Source organism: Saccostrea cucullata, unplaced genomic scaffold, assembly GCF_032062105.1.
Source record: "Saccostrea cucullata isolate Sc308-1 unplaced genomic scaffold, CSIRO_AGI_Scuc_v1 ctg47, whole genome shotgun sequence".
NCBI lineage: Eukaryota > Metazoa > Mollusca > Bivalvia > Ostreida > Ostreidae > Saccostrea > Saccostrea cuccullata.
This window is the reverse complement of record NW_026936653.1, coordinates 483,077-498,332: the sequence shown is the minus strand read 5'-3', so window position 1 is coordinate 498,332 and position 15,256 is coordinate 483,077. Positions and strand designations below refer to the sequence as shown.

General features: G+C 32.2%; 1 protein-coding gene across 2 annotated transcripts in view; it reads right to left on the bottom strand.

Annotated features, from left to right (window-relative positions):
- The window catches only part of LOC134246150 (thrombospondin type-1 domain-containing protein 7A-like), a 71,289-nt gene extending 56,033 nt beyond the window's left edge, over nt 1-15,256 (bottom strand). For both annotated transcript variants that reach the window (XM_062728452.1, XM_062728454.1), the window contains exons 1-3: nt 15,197-15,256; nt 14,519-14,713; nt 13,135-13,253 (exon numbers count right to left, since the gene is read on the bottom strand). The gene's annotated coding sequence lies outside the window, so the exon portion shown is untranslated. The remainder of the gene's footprint in view (nt 1-13,134; nt 13,254-14,518; nt 14,714-15,196) is intronic.

Sequence of the window (15,256 nt, the reverse complement as noted above, 5' to 3'; positions counted from 1 at the left end):
CTCGTAAAAGACTTAAAAATGCAGATAGAAGAAAAAGAATTGGCCTTGACCTTTCAACTTTAAAATAAAAGGGTCCCTTTCAATAAGAAATGTTTAGAACCTAAATTTCATTGCAAAAACTAAGGGAAAACTAAAGTTTTCAACTGGAGACTACTTTTGCAATAAATAAATTTGTGACCATGATTAATTTTCATCTCAATATCAATTTTTTTGTAAGTTAGAGAGCTCTAGATCTTCTAGAAAAGAATCAGATTTAATTCATATACATGTGTAAAAACTATTGGTGGGTTACTACTCTGAAAAATATTAAGAGATAATTTTTTTCTAGAAAATGTGACAGCACAAACATTTGCCCTAGCACTTTGATGCTCAGATATACATTATAGCTTTTAGAACTGGACCACATCTTATTCAAGTCAGCCAAAAATGATAAAAGAGAAGTACAACAATGTTAAAAGCTTGACAGACAGACCAGACAGCATAGATGGCTTTATAAAAGCTCTTCTGATTTATCCTTATTAAGATTAAATAGGTATTAGGTAAAAAGCTTCGTTGTCTCAATATTAAAAAAAAAAAGGAAAGAAAACTCACCAACAGTTGCACTTTACCTCTTTAAAACAACCATTTGCAGTGTCAAGTCTTTGTGTGTTTGGTTTGACTTTCTGAGAGGAAAAAGATAGCTTTGAGATCTGATTGACCCTAACCTACAATATAGATAACCTAGTACCTTAATTCAAACTTTCCTCTATTGACTCTTCACATAAGTTATATCCTTCGACTTTATTACCAGAGGAAAAAAATTCAAAAATTCAATTACTAGTGGTAGAATTGCTTGGATTTATGAAATTCTGGGGATCAGGATAATCTTTTTAAGGGCCAACCTATTGCACTGTTTGATCCACAAGGTTAAATATCCAAAAGTAAAACCCTGGACCCTTGTTTATTTTTGTTTTATGTGATTTTTTTCAACCTCAAAGTCAATATACATAGAAAACAAGATTTTTATCTTTATTTGCAACAGAAAGACAAGGTCTGTCACCTTAAAAAAAGCCCTGCTCAATTTGATACTACTACTCATTCAATAACATATGGCCATATTTAAATCTTTCTGAAAATGAGCAATATCAATTATGAACCTTAAATCAATTTTCACATATTCAATTAGCAAGAAAAGCATTTAAATTCTTGCAAATTTAAAAATCTTAAAGGCTTAAATTTCAAGTGTAAACACACAATGAGATTTCAGAATGTTCCGACAATGGGACATTTTACCAAACAAACAAAACATGGTTTCACTGGGGCCAACTGAATCTAGAACCTAGAATTATTTACCTTTTGTTTGGCTGCAAATGGATTTTTGCACATTTATCAAATCATGAATAGTTGTAAACACATTTATAAGGAGTGCAAATACTACATAGATAATGCCCAGGAAAAGTTTTTTAAGTTCCAGCCGTCTCGGGGTCAGAGTACACAAAAATATACCCTCCACGTTACAAGGAGGGGGTCCGACTTTACAGCAATCAAGTGTACTCTTGACTTCATTGTTTGAAATAATCTTATTATTTCCAAAGTTTTATGGATGAAATGTTAAAAAATGCTACAAAGTCATGCATGACAAATTGAAAGTCATGACAATATTGATAATAAAGTTTTAAATATTTATTTCATTTTTTCTGCTGATATTGCAAAATGCAGTTTCTAGTATGAAGGAACTCTCAGACTACGTACATCATACTTTATATGATTGATCAATTTAAGGTTTATATCAAAAGTCCTCTAACTTTCACTTCTCTAACTTTCACTCCATTAAAATATTAAAACAACAGCTCTAAGAATACATTATTCTTCCAATATATTTAATTTTTTTTTTATAGACTTTCAGTCTGGCATTGCAAGAGACAACTGAAATGACCAACTAATATTGGGGGCATGTTGTGTACTGACAATGTCTTGATTATGGTGTCTCTCAATTTAACAGCGTGTCTGTCATTTTGCAGCCTTTCCTCAATTCAAATCTAGTAACCTGGTGCAACTTTGATAGGTTGGAGAGGGACATCTGGTTAAAAGGAGAGGAATCACCAATAAAGATCTGATTAACTTGGTAGGGGTACATTCTTCATGTCAAAAGTGACTGAAAAATGACTGTTAATCCAATCAATACAAACACTTGAACATGATCTGTGTTAAATGTCATCAGTGATACGTTATGGATAATCTATGACTGACAAACTAGTCTAGAGTGTTCTAGTCACTTACAGGAACTCTGGCTGTTTCACAAATTCTATGGTTCATACAATAACCATGTTGGGAAATACAGTTTAAAATTGAGTTGTATGCAAATTTTTGTTTTACATACTAATTGTTAGGCCAATATTTACATGCTGAATTGTTGACAAAATTTTTTTCATTTGCCCAATTATGACAGGGAGCACATGGCCAGACCAGTCAAAAGGGGATGGTTCCTCCCCCATGGTAACCTGATCCGACATGTGATCTATATAGAGGTTTGTGTTTGCTCTGTTCCTAATAATTCTATGATGGACTTTTGAGCTTGATTACCGTTCATTATCTCTATATATCATTCAGAACTTACAGATGATACAAGTGCACTAAAAAGCTAAATATGGATGCTTTCAAGCTTTACTTAGCTTTGGGCCCACAACTAGTCATTGTGCCATCTGTGGGTTTGGATGCTGCAACAAAGTGTTCATAGAGTTACTCTAATGAGGAATTGCTATCATCCCCCGTCAAGATAACAATGGAAGTACTTACATGACTCAACTGATTAAAGCAAAAACCATGGCAAAAAATAAACTTTTAGAGTATCTGGGGACATTGGTTCCCAATACCAGAGGGTGATTGCTTTACTGGTTCAATCTCTCTACAATTGAATATGCTGAAGTGGTTGACACAAAAAAAGAAAACTCGTTTTCTCTTGGAGGCTCTTGCGGCTAAGTGAGATAGAATGATCACAGAACTTTAATCCATTACATTTCTCGACTATCAGCAGTATTTATCATATTTGCTGGAAATTAAACTATTTCAAATGTTTTCAGGCATTTTAGGCTTTTTTTCCTGCAAGAGATGCACTGATCACTTCCATTAAAGACTTGAAGCAGCAGCTAGTTTAATGATCGATTAATCGGCCATCAAATCTCCAGATCTATTTTTCTCTGTCATGTAAAGAAATCTATAAAAAATGCTTTTAAGCATGTCAATAAGCTCTTTTAGACAATAAAACTACTGAAAGAAAGTTATTCTGCAGTAATCTTACTCATCTTTGTTTCTCTTCATTACACAATAATTCGACTTAATTTCTACCTAAAATGTAATGTGGGTATATTAACCCTAGAATACTCTACTCAATACTATTATCATAAATGGTTCAACAGTGTTTCGACTCTGGAAGCATGCATGAAAAATCATCAATAATTTAAATTTGGCTTTTGTTGATTCTTGCAATGTTTTATGTGCAATACTTACTTTTGAAAAAGTTTTACTATTAACCACATTTGCAAAATCTACCAAGTTGAACATCATTGCTAGAGAACTTCCATTACAGAAATCCGTTATTTCCAGTCATGAAACATATAGCAAAATGACATTATTTCTGTGACTTTTTCCATTAATGAATAATAATTGCTGAGTCACTCAGGCATAGGAAAAATCAGTCACTCATGCAAATGTGCAACTGTTGTTTTTGAATGGTTACCATTATATATCGAACTTGTGAAGTATGAAGGACTAAAAACCAAAGAATTTCTGAAAACTTTGAAAGTTTTTTAATCAAATGACCAAAATAACTTTCCCATCCCTTTTTTGGAGGAAAAAAAATCAATATTCAACTCAGCCCCCATTATCGAGAAACAAAATCGCATGAAAACATGAAATAGATCCATATCAATGATGAATATTTCATCAGAGGGAATCTCCGATGGATACCAAAAAACAGATTTGTTCAGAACTCAAAAGATACAAAAAGTGTCACAAATATTTAGATGTTTATCTTAAATACTTTTATGGCTAACTGTAAACCACAAAAAAGCACCTAATAAAGCATACCCAAACTCCCAAGTGAGAAACTTTATACAAAAGAGACCAATGCCCTTGTTGTTCAAAAGTATGAGAATCTTTCATTTCATAAAAGTTGGGATTTATTGTCAAGTACACTTGAATACATTCCACAAAGATACAGAATTTTCATACCGATATATATGTATAAATCTTTAAATAAATACCTACAAGTGACTCAAATCAGTCCAGCTAGTGGAAATCTCATCTGGTGTTAGTGAAGCATAGATTTATAATAAAGAAAGCTGGTGTGAGCCATGCACAAATAGGACAGCTGATAGACTTATTGAAATTCTGTCAAATAAATTAAATTCTCAATCAATCTAATTGATTCAAGGTACAAACAATATCTGCCCATCTCCCTGACACTTCATGTGACAAATGATACGACTTTTAGGTGAGCTTTTCAACAAAAGCATTTAAATAGCCCAAGTCACTTCTTTCCTTTAGTTTTTTTTTTTTATTATTCATTCAATATTTGTAATTTGAATAAAACATTTAAAGATTGGAGCTAAACAAATTATAATCCCGTTCGCGTTTTGTGAACAGCGTAAGACCTTGAGGTATGACATAATCCCGTCGTTGATGTCTCGCTGTTGTTGATATGTCTCGCTGCCGTGGCCCTGTATAGACAATGATACAGCAGCTGCCGAATTCTTGAGATCTATACAATGTGACAGGCAAGCTTCACTTACAAAACAATTGCTGGTGAAAAAATTTCCTAGAAAACAAATGAAAGCACAAATTGTCTCGCACAAAGGCATAAATTGCATTCCCGGAATAATATGTCAATCTTAAGCCAAAATAATTTATAACTCCCAAAAACCAGTAAATCTTACCAAAAATACCTGCACATAGGAAGGGGGCAAAAAATACTGAAGTGGATGTAATTCATTTTACAAAGTGTTTTCCATAAATACAGAAATATTGAAATGTTACATTTGTTTTCTGTAGTGGTAAACTCTCTTTATCAAAAGGTTGTTCAATGTCAAACCATCTTTTTTGTACTTTCTCAAGAAAAGGCATACATATATATTTCTGTTCAAATTGAACAATGGAAACTTTATACTGGCATATCCATCTTATAATTATGAATATATATGTGAATCAGTGCTGAAAAATGATAACAGCTTATTATTAAATTGTTACCCTCTGAGCAATCAGAGAATAGGTCACATGTCATACAAAGAGTAACAATTCTTAAAGCTGGGAATGCATGTACAAAGCTACCAAAGTGGGGGAACAGATTACAAAGAGATTTTATAATCAACCCACAAAAGGAAAATGGAAGCAAGCTTTGTGTTTTGCCATTTGAGATATACACCTTTTTTATTCTGATAAAGATCCATGGGTAGCAACTAAAAACCCTAGTATTTTCACAGCAATTACAAAGGATATGGATTTCATGATGTGTCTCTACTTTTTCTAATTGATGATCTAAGTAACTCCTTGTCTAAATAAACAGGCTCTGATTCATTGAGGCAGATTATTTTGTTGGGAAGAAAGGTTTGTTATTCTATTACTTTTTAATATCAAACTTGCTCCAAGTTAGTAAGACACAAAACCTCCTTTTCTCTCTGATATAAAAACTATACATGCTCTCTTTGATCATAAGAGCCACTGAAGAAGACATGCTTTGATGAAATAATTTTTTCTGGTTCAGTTCATAGTTATTGGTACACATGAAATGACATTTTATTTGTCCTTAATCTAAGGGAATCTCATACATCTATCTTATTAGACCCTTGTCAAACCTTTAACTAAGGAAATCCCAGCTATCTTGTCATTAATGTTGGTTTCCCACAATCCAAATTTGGGTGCAGTTTATCAACCATCAGCCTTAATATGAACAGTCTCTTGCAATCCCTAAGCCTAATGGATTAACCATATTGAACTCCCCAGATGCAAGCATCCTTAAAAGTCCAGATTCCAACAAGTCCAACTCCAAAGGAACTCCCGCCGCAAAATACAGTGCATCAAATCCCTAAAGTGTTTAAGGCTTTCGGTTTGTCTTCAAATTCGGAACTGCGAGACATGCATACAAAAAACAAAAAGCCAAATCTCACAAAAATGTTTTAAGTTACTGCTGTTTCAGCACATTATCAGCTGTTCATATTACCCATTATAACATATTACTGTATAATCAATTACCCAAGAGATGTCTGGACCCTATATTGCTTTTCTCAGACTGAACCTTTTTTTTCTCTAGGATTACATCAAACTAGCTAAAGCCCAAAATCTGCCCACCAAAAAAGACTCGATGGAGCCAATCAAATATCTGGGGCATTGAAGATATCCTTCTAGAGACTGATTAAAATAGAGAGGACACTTAATTAAGCTGGTTCCATACTAAATCATGCAAAGTGGTCATTGGAATGAACTGTATGTTTTCATGATTACTGGATAATCTCTAATTTACTTTTCTTGAACTATAAATTATTTATTAAACTTCAAAATATAAATTTTTTCAATAATATAAATATTCACTTCAAGAGATCAGTCAAAATTCTATTGTAATTTCAAATTGAAACATGGAACATGGTAATTTGAAGTAATAAATGAAGTTAATAATTAACTTTGATAATGGTGTATTTCAATCCAGGTATTCAAAAGAACTTCATACCTGAGCTCGTTATAATCCAAATCAGATGGACGCTGGTCATTTACGAGACGTGATGACAAAAAAGATTAGATCTGACCACCTCTATGTCACTAAAATGATCAAAAAACTTCTATCTAAAACAGTGTCATAAAAATCAGGTAGCCTCATATTTGCCACTAATTACATGGTCAGTTTAACAGCAGAGTGGTCATTTCAGAAGAATGGCAGTGTTAGGACTTCAAAAATGAATACACATAGGTCGAATTTTTTACACATTACCTTGCCTCATTAAACAGACATATCCTTAGAAAACAGACTAGAGACAGCTTGAAAATGCTACTTCTTTATACTGCTTTGTCAATGCCATGTTTACCTATGGCTTAACTTATTTGCCTTTTTGCTACTGAAAGCATACGGTGGTTCTAAAGGCCCATATTCAGACTATATATAAGTGAAGTTTTGACAACATGAGAGCTTTTTAAAGGAATTTGACAAAGTTTAATGCACTCTCTACTTACCTTAACATATTTACATAAAGCTCACAACAAGTATCAATAAGTCTACAATATAGTTAATGATTATCAAATCTTTTAAATAAAAGGAGATGCTGCAACCACCTGATCTGACAAGACATCACAGGCCAAATCGATTACCATTTCTTCTGGGATCTAACTAAAATCCATGAACTTCAAAAAAAATTAAATTTCTCAACATTTTTAACAAATGGACTATAAATGCATTGATTATTAATCAAATGAAAAGAAAACATTGGATATATACAGGAGAGAGACAGGAGGAAATAGGATGTGGTCAATAAATCTAACAAGAGGCCCACGGGCCTTATAGGTCACCTGAGTATCGTGTAACAACTTTCAAACAATTAAAATTGGTTCGTGTTTAACCCCAGAGGCCATGAAATTCACAATTCACAACTTTGAAAGAGGCACCATTGCTTATCATAATTATAATAATACAATATTCAGTGAAATATAATCAATTGAGGTGGGATGGGGTTTATATATAATTATCTTTTCAAAGTCAATATTCTGATAGATTCTGTGGCACAATTTTGGAAGAAGCACTCTTAGTTAGGATTTTCATAAATGCATTTTCAAATAGAAAGCTACATGATCCCCTCTCTCCTCAGCTAGTGGATAAATGTACATTGTGAATTATTTTAGCAGACCACACAAATAGAGAGAAAAATGAACAGATCTGAAATAGATGATTTTCTTAATTTCCTAAAATTCCTACTTCAAAAGATTTGAAATAGCTGATTTTTTTTAAGTTTCCTAAAATTCCGTCTTTAGGATTTCAAAAAAACATCTGACAAACAAAAAAATTCATCTCTTAAGAGGATACAAAGAATGATAACCTAAGACAGATTGCAACGCGGTAATGCAGGTATCGGTCACAACGACAGCATCAAAATCCGGCCACTCAGGCAATCCACTCTATTACAATGCATGGAATTGTACAAAGATGAAACCCAAAATAGACAAATTGTTTCCCTTGATTGTAGACCAAACAGGATAGAATCTTTTATAATGGATTGATCAGTGCTGTCACTCAGACAATGTGTTAGCATGTGTAAAATACATTTACATTTAATCACCCTAAGCTGGTTATTTAGACAAAAATATTAAAACAGCTTATATTTACAGCGTATCTCTTCTGACATTACAGACACACGCTAATGTAATATTATCAGCATGGGTCTCTTTAAATTCTGCCATATTATACCCAGAATTACCACCAGAACAATGAAATATGCCACTTCTTAAAATTAATGTGGATATTACTGAATTGCTAATACTATCGAAGAGGTCTGTTACAAATGTAGCAAGGAAACAGAAAATTGATGAAATATTTCTTCTCTCTACAGTCTTAAAAAATTCATTCATCAGATAATACATGTACCTGCATTGTAACATTTCTGGTGTGCATTGACAAAAAACAGATCTGTAGAAATATATCTAAGAAGGGCACACCCTAATTATTGGTGAACAAGAACCAATTACATTGATCCTGCTACTTTCAGTATCTGAACAACACCCTCTTACTTTACTATGACTAGTGCGATCCATACATTTATCCCTAATTATGATCTAATATTCACCTGATGATTACATAATAATTCACTGATAAAAGACAAATGTGTTTTCTTTCAACCAAACTAAACCAGCAATTTTTCCTAATCCAGGAAAAATCAATTATTACGATACAATATCAACAATTTCAGAAAATATTGTACTCTAATGTATTTATTATGTTTCTTCATGACAGAATAAAAATTACCTAAATCATTACCAAGAACAATTTAAATCTTCAAATTACAGCGAAAAAAGAGCCACTGTAACATTTAAGTCTTCACTCTTAACAATCACAATTATGGAGAATACTATAAATATGCACTTATTTTTTTTATCCTGACTTGCAATGGAGTTAGAGGGGATACAATAACATGCTTGTGTGTTTTAGTTTGTGTGTGTGTTAGTTTGTGTGTGTGTTAATTTTAATCCTGTGCAAAACGGAAGTGCTGTAATTTGCCGAATGCAGTCTTCATTTGATATAATCATTGCAAGGGGATGCTCTATTTTGCTTGCCCTTGTTTAGTTAATATTTTTGATAGGATAGACTCTTGATGCAATCATTTTTCAACCATGGTTTACCATAAAATGAGACTAAAAGCAGCTAGAACACATATAGTAACATCATACATATTAGAAACCATGGCTAGCTTCATCTTAACTTTATTTACATATTTATTTGCTTCTCTATGAAAACATTGTATCTATGTAAACCTAAGAAATTTAAGAAACAAATCAGAGTTATTAGTTCCAAAAGAAGGCCAGTACATCATTCAGAATTTCTATTGCAGTATGGAATCCTATACATTGCAGGATACTTATTTTACATCTATTATCAGACATCAAATGAATTGTCTGTCTACCCCCTGAAACCTTTGACTTTCTGCCTTCCTGTCATTGTGGTTATGATGTAACATTATTGTTACATGCCACAGCATTCTTTCTGCACACTCAAATAATTAATTTGATAAAGTCTAGCCACATCTAAAGATAATCACATAAATGTCATTTCTTATTCTGCAGTGTGCATTCATTATAGGAATATCTATTTCCTGATCCACAAAACATCTTTTCAGGATATTATGTTTCGATCCTCTGTCTTCATAAGAAAAGGCTTTGACATATGAAACATTACAGATGACCAAAATACCAGGAGTCGGACATAGAGAGGTCTTTGAACATTTTACTTGAATGGCATAAAGTTTGGCTGAAATTCAATTTTGTCTTCAAAAATTTTTTACGAATACATTTGTACCATAAAATGACACATATCGATACAGAGTGACATGCTATTTGAAAGTGAAAAATAAAAGCAAATGAATTCATTGAAATAAGTCTTAAATGCATTTATAGATAATTAATTGTGTTACTTTGTTCAGAAGTAAGTAAGAAGGATAACAGCCTTATGAAAATCTGGATTCATTCAGTGAGTTATAAAAGGCTATGACAATGAATGTCAAATGCTGTCACAAGAGGCAGGTTGATTGAAATATTGAACAAACTCTGAAAGACTTGGGTTTATATGAAGTTCATCATTAGAAACAATGAAACTCCTCATAAATGATTGGTCAGTAATTCTTATAAACTTAACTCAAAAGTGCATGTAAATTAATAACAAGCAGGTATCTGTCCTTGGAATTCTATATCATTTAAGTTTCTTTATCAAAGGTAATCAATTAATTACTACTTGGCATCAAATTCAAAACTTTAAAATGAACAGATTAATCAGTAGTTAACATTAAAATAATTTGGCAGTCCTCTTCTTACAGCAAAAATTGCAAAATACTAATCCCAAGCAATACAAAACCATCTAAACCTTCATTTTGAACTCCAAGGATTTTTCAATTTAATTAATTAAGTGCCAATAAGCATATAAATCTAGGCATTTTATTAATGCCAATAAAATTAACTCCTACTTCATCATTCAATCATTTTACTCAAAAAGCAATTAAAATGGAAAAAAAAACAGTAACTCCCCCTGCACTTCATAGAAAAACTTTATATCATTTTTTTCCGCAAAGATGTCTGGCTGACTTAAGGGAGAGGGCAATTTGACAAACCAATCATCTTTTGAAATATACATTTAAAAATACTTTCTGAAAGATGGATGATAACCCTTGATTTCCCAATTTATCAGTTTATTTTTTGCATGTATATATACCACAAATGACCTAAAATTAGTATTCCTGCAATTTCCAGACAAATCATAATTTCCCCCATTTGTTTCACGAGGCAATTCTGACAAGAGTAATGGTCTCTTTAATCTCATGTAGGTTTACTTTTCACATAAAATCTTTACCACACATAAACTTTTGTTTTAACTTTTCTTTTCTTGTCAGAATTGTCACTGGATAAAGATGGAAAAGTATTTAAACTTTGACAGATACACATGTAAATGATGAATATTTGTCCTTTTACAGTGTATTACTAAGGTAGCAGAAAATTAACTGTCAAGTTTATGACCAATTTGCATATTAATAAACATTATTTCTGTAATTAGTAAAATTTATTTAGTAGTTCAGGGTCTTTTAAACATTAGTTGAAACTTTCTAAGATCTTTTTAAGAATTTGGATAAACTTTCACCTCTGAAACATCAAACCCTACATGTATCAACTCAACATCCTTTTTTTCTCTAATACTTTTTTTTTTCAAAAACATAAAAAATTGAAAGTAAACATGTAAACTGATTTATTAAGAAATACAAGAAAGTAAAAACTTACAGGAAAGAAAGTTACACTATAACATATTGTCTGATGCCGTGCCAGAAAAGACACTGAAGCGGAAGGGATGTGTACAGTTTGAACACTTAACACCGTGTTCCTAACAATTAAAACAGCTTCTGTTCCCTTCCAAAAGGTAACCCAACCAATGAGTGGGCAAGGTATAACAACAGTCTCAACTGATATTTCAGATAGGGACAAATAAAATGTGTGGACAAAACCATCATCAACATCTCTGATAGCCTAAATGGAGTGCTCAAAACACAAACTGCCCGGCCTTCTTTGAAATTCCTTGTAATTAAATTACACTGTATACATAACATCTCAAGCATAAGATATCATTGTTACTAGCCTTTTTTTTCTTTAAAAATTAAATTTTAATAACCTTACAAACCAACATCTCAATACCTTTAAGGAATTAATCTTGAAGTACTTGCTGGGTCCAAAATAAATGTCACTATTTTGATTCCAAAATATTTATTAACTTAATAGATATGAAAGTCTTCTGTATATATTTTTTTCCAAGAGTATTCTCTTCTCTTTCTACAATGAAAATCTGAAAATATATTCCCAGTTATTCCATTACTCAGCCTAGCAAACAATAAGACTTATATCTATACCCATCATCCCATACAAAAAGTGTTTTTCTAAACATTTTTACCTATCTATACATCACAGTGTCATGTCATTTTTTCCATTAGAAAAGAACATACCCATTTAACTCAACGTGATAGATTTCTGTAATTGTTCTGTCAGTACACAAACATATAAACACTTGTGCCATTCTGAAGTACCCTGGAAAACGTAAACAAGTACCTGTGAAGGCAATATACAGAGAAAGCAAAATGCCAAACTTGAAAACTGGTGACTAACAAAAATACGTACAACACTTTTCAAACCCTTTACTCCTCCAAAAAATGTTTGTTCTGGTCTTGAAATGTGACAAGAGGAAATCCTTCACATGTATAATTTTCGCATTAAGTTAACAAGTCAACAGAAGAGGGGCATATGATCAATTGAGTAAAACCAAATTTTAAGAGTAATTATTCACTCGCATTGAATTTTAATTATTGGTAAAAATACAGTGAAGATGATCATTTTTACATGACAATAAGAGGTGTTTGTATAAGGCTCATTTAAAATCAATGAGGTATGATGGGTTAAGATCTTTTGCATATGATTTGGCTACTGAGTAAAAATCCAGCACATCTACAGAGTAGGTTGTTATACAACAAAGAAATCACACCCTTTCTTTAATTTATCAATAGATTTAATAAACATAGACAATATGAAACATTTTTTAATTTTTTCTTCCGGAATCATAATGCATTCAGCTGCTTGTATCTTTGAAACATACAATATTTTGTTTTATACCCTTTTTCAGTAAAAATTAATAAATAAATAACTTTAAAAAGGAGGAAAAAAGACCTTTTAAATTGGGCTTAGAAAGAACAGCGGCAAACATATTATGTAATACACATTACAAAACCAATTATCAATTTAAAGTGCCACTTTCTATTCAAGATTCAACATTTTGAGTGTAATGGGTGGGTTTAGCTTCCACTAACGGCAATATTTTATGATTCATATCACCTTTAATATTAAAGTTAATCTTTTTTTCATTAATTAAAATTCAATGTAGCTTACCTACAAATTTGGACGTAGAAAATCCCACGTGCTATGAAAGAGGTTCACAGGGACAACTGGACCATTCAATATAGAATGCAACTCCTAGGCTGTAAAAACCACAATGTCCTCGTATAGATCTACAAAAATTATACGTAGATTTAAATCTCTGCACTCTACTAATACATATGATTAAACGGGAGGTCATAATAAAGCCACTGATGCAGAAAATCTTTCAATGCAAGGACCTCTGTATAAAAATTTCTTACCACCCATAACATCTATAAATACAAATTGTTGATTTTTTTCTTTCATTTAAATGCAGCAAGCATGACTAAAGATTATCACAGGTAACCATCAATGTCGCATGTTTAATTTGTGTTGTAATATTTAGCCCTTTTTGTTTATATCTCCGACTCAATCTCGACATTCTGGGTGAACGGAGTTCGATTACTGAGAATTATACAGAACTATGCAATGATTCTACACAAATGACGATAACATGCATTATAGTGATTATAATAAGAAATAGAGTATCCTAATCTCACTTCTTCCAATCAATTAAATGCTCTAGAAATTTAAATAAATTCTAAATTCTAAATTTATCTTACTTTACAGATTTTTCTAATTATATTTGACAAACATTCACTCCATTTTAGCAAAATGAATAGTGATTCCCTTCATTAGCATGTTCAGAATTCATGGAAAAGGAGCATACTTAGACATCAAGAAAAGAGGGATAACTCTACATGAATGCATTTCCCTGATGGCAATTGGTGCTTAAGCAAACAGTTGCTTATAAAGTAAATGAAAGGGCATCTCAGTCTTCAACAAAAGAAACAGACAATTCAAATTACAGAATATCAAAACTCTTCAATGCTCTATGTGATGTAAAAAGTTCTTTTGTTTTAATACCATAATACAATAATCGTGAATATTGAGGCGTCTTTGCAAGAGAACCATTTTGGTCTACTGCACCTACTTTAAGGGTTAACCAAAGATCTTTAAAGCCTGGCTTGTGAAGATAAAAAAAGACATTGAGTCATAAAACTGTAAATGATCATCACTTATGCATATTCTTTTTGGCTTAGATTAACAATGATCTGCACTGGTAAAACCTGCATGCACCTTATATACTGGTACTCAGTACATAAAAATGCCTACTTTACTCTGAACTATCATATTTTTTTATTTCTCTCCCATCCTCTGGGTTTATTACTCCTCTAAAACAGTTTTCAGGAAATGCAGACAGAAATTGTCAAATTTCCCCCCTCTTGATGATATGAAAGATAGAATTGTATATAATAAAAAAAAAAATATTCTGTTCCTTGACATACAATTACTTCATCTTTGATGATTTTGGAACGAAGTGATCTAAGCAGTCTAAAAGAAACGAAGGACAAACCTGGCCAGATATTCAGGCTTTGATTTGATGACCAGCTTCTGCTGCCATGGACAGTGAGTGACCACTACGGTGTCCTGATTGTGTTTACTACATGTCATGCAAAGCTGATGACCAGTCTCTGTCATGATGAGATGCATGGCCATTTCATGCTGCCATGGACAGTGTCTGTGATATTGTCCAGGAAGGGGCCAGTTCCTGGAAACCAAATGTTATAGGAACATGTAGCAAAATAACATTCTCTTTTGTTGCAACTCTTTGATTTTTTTTAACACGCCTCATCTTACTTTTTTCTCTCCTTGAAAAAAAGCATAGCTCAATTTTTTTAAACAATAGATTCCTTTTATCAAAGGCATACATGCTTTGAATACTTTGAAGTAAGTTTGGTTTTAATTGGCCTTGTACATGTAGTTCTGGAGAACTGAAGAAAGTTCATTATATAAAAAAAATTGAAAGATGACACAAAAGCCTACCCACTTTTCAATCATGAAAGCTCAAGATTTTTGGCTCAAGAGAGCTATGATTGCAACAACATTTTGTCACTTTGCTTAATTGTGCTTAAGTTTTATAACTTGATCACTATTAATTACTCATTGATTGGCTGTATAAATTCATAGAATTGAATACTACATTGTATACCAAATGGAAATTTAAATCAAACAATACATTAACAGCACTAACCAATAAAATGGTTTAAATCCTGGTCTGATTTTTTGCATTGTTCTTGAAATCTCCTCTCGT